The 2319-nt window shown below is 41.3% G+C and overlaps 1 protein-coding gene across 1 annotated transcript in view; it reads right to left on the reverse strand.

The window, feature by feature from the left end:
- Positions 1 to 2319, reverse strand: part of TBC1D9 (TBC1 domain family, member 9 (with GRAM domain)) — a 116274-nt gene that overhangs the window by 8562 nt on the left and 105393 nt on the right. The window lies entirely within an intron of this gene.

Genomic DNA, 2319 nt, shown 5'->3' on the forward strand with positions numbered 1-2319 from the left:
GACTTGTCACATGACAGGCATACTAGACTATACCTTTATTTACTATTTTAAAGCCATCTAGTGTCCATAAATAAATATCTGGAAATTCTTTTGCACCTCAGCAGTTGAACTAAATTTCAAAGTCAAATGTGTCTTCCATAAGTTACTAGTTCACCAAGAAGAAGGCCTAAGTAAGGCTATTCGTGTGGAAAAAATACTTCAAAGGAAGAATTTTCTTAACAAGAAGGAAGTATATAATCCACGGCTAGCTATTAGACCAAGAGGTTGGAAGAAACCTCCAACCTTGCGTGCGACTCTGTGCTCCTGGTCATTCGTTCAGCTGCATTTGTCCATCTAGTCCAGAAATGCATGCTGCACATCTGCGGATGGTAGACAGTGTGAGCTAGCCACCTCTACAAGCTCCAAAACGCCTAGCGCTGCCTAAGTCTTTGGTAAGCTACATTTCAAAAGCCAAACATGTCTTCCTATTTGAAGGTAAAGAGAAAACATGTAAGGTTTTATATCTCCTAGTGATGCAGAAGAAAAATAAAGAAATTCTGCTTAAAGCACGAGTTTGCTTTAACGCATGGAAGCAAAGACTGCAATGGTTAAATACATTTAGTAGCGGTCCCCAACCTTTTTGGCACCAGAAACTATTTTCATGGAAGACAATTTTTTCATGGACTGGGGGTTGGGGGTGGAGGGGGGATGGTTTTGGGATGATTCAAGTGCATCACATTTAGTATGCACTTTATTTCTATTATTATTACATTGTAATATATAATGATATAATTATACAACTCACCATAGGTTGGGGACTCCTGAAAAGGAAAAGGTGACAGACAATATCAAGTGTAGGGAAAGACACGGTGCAACCAAAACTCCGATGCTGATGGAGAACGCCAGTTCCTATAAACACCTCTTACGGACTGGTCTGTGTGGTGGACTCTGAGCTATATTTCCCAAGTTGGGGTCTACAGCCAAAGATTATACCTTTCTGGTACCTTTTACTTTCTCCTTGTTTTGAAAGGACTAATCTTGGAAACTGAGTTTTGATCCAGGCATTCCTTTCTCATAATCAAAACAAAAGAGCACATTGACACCCTCGAATCTGACCAGTTGATCTTCCACCAGGAATGTGGGAGGAGCATCTCAGTCTCTAAGTCAAACTTTAAGGCTGGGACTTTGTCTTCTACTTCTGTATAATTCTGCCCAAAACGCAGAGTCTCATACACAGGGTCCACAAGAAGAAAACTGGAGTCTCAAACCATCTAAACAATTCCTTTCATTAGGTGCTTAAGACAACTTACAACGAGTGAGATCTTCTTCCCTGCCAGGCATTTATGAAGTGAAGTTATTGTCTCTACTCACCAGGTTCAATCTGATCAGTATCAGACCAACCTCCAGCAACCTGGAGAGCCCTTGACCAAGCCTCAAAAGATGAAAGTGCTTTCAGTCTTTCTTTCCCACTTTTTAATTTTTATGGCTAATTATCCTGAAGAGCAGAAAGAAATATGTTGTCGACCTCAGAACATTTAGGTGTCAAGCCTTAGCCCAAACCGGGTTCTAATCCGCATCACTGATTAACCCCATTCTGCATCTAGCAGTGAATCTCAACCCTTACCTGGCATTTGGAATCACCTGGGGAACTTTAAAAAAAAGTACTTACTCTTGGGCCTCATGCCAGAGATTCAGATTTAATTGGTCTGGAATGGAGCCTGGGGATTTATATTTTTAAAAGCCTGGCCTTAAAAAAAATTTTTTAAGTGGTTTAATGCACAGACAGGATTGAGAACCATCAAGCTATGGATAGGAGAGGGAAGAAAGATCAGCAAGAGTGTGGCGTTCTTTTTAAGTTGATCTATATGGCATCGGAGAGCCACTGGAAACATGACCAGAGCAGTGACACTTAAGCACATGAGAGAAAACAGAAAACCAGTCATCATGCACTGAAAGACCAGGTAATGCAGACATTGACATAAATAAAAGGGATTGTCTTCCCAGGCAGAGGAAGGAAGCCGCTGCTGTGTCCTTTGATAGGGTGTTTGGCAGCCCACAGGCCACCATTAGGGCTCAGCCAGACAGGATGTAAGTGGAAACCAGCCCTTGGTCGTGTCTCAGCCTCTTCTCTTTCCCATTAAAAATGAGCAAAGTGCTGACCTGAGCATGATGTTAGCTTATCTGCTTTCCAGAATAAAGTCGAGTTTCCACATCCTAAGCTTTATTACCTTGGTCTAAAGTTCTCTTACCAATAAAGGATGCCTTTAGAAAAACAACCCATAGGTATAACAACTATTGTCCACCATCATATAGGCTCTTTTCCTCAAAGAATAAATCACC

This window comes from Propithecus coquereli, unplaced genomic scaffold (assembly GCF_000956105.1).
Source record: "Propithecus coquereli isolate 6110/MARCELLA unplaced genomic scaffold, Pcoq_1.0 Scaffold112, whole genome shotgun sequence".
Classification (NCBI taxonomy): Eukaryota; Metazoa; Chordata; class Mammalia; order Primates; family Indriidae; genus Propithecus; species Propithecus coquereli.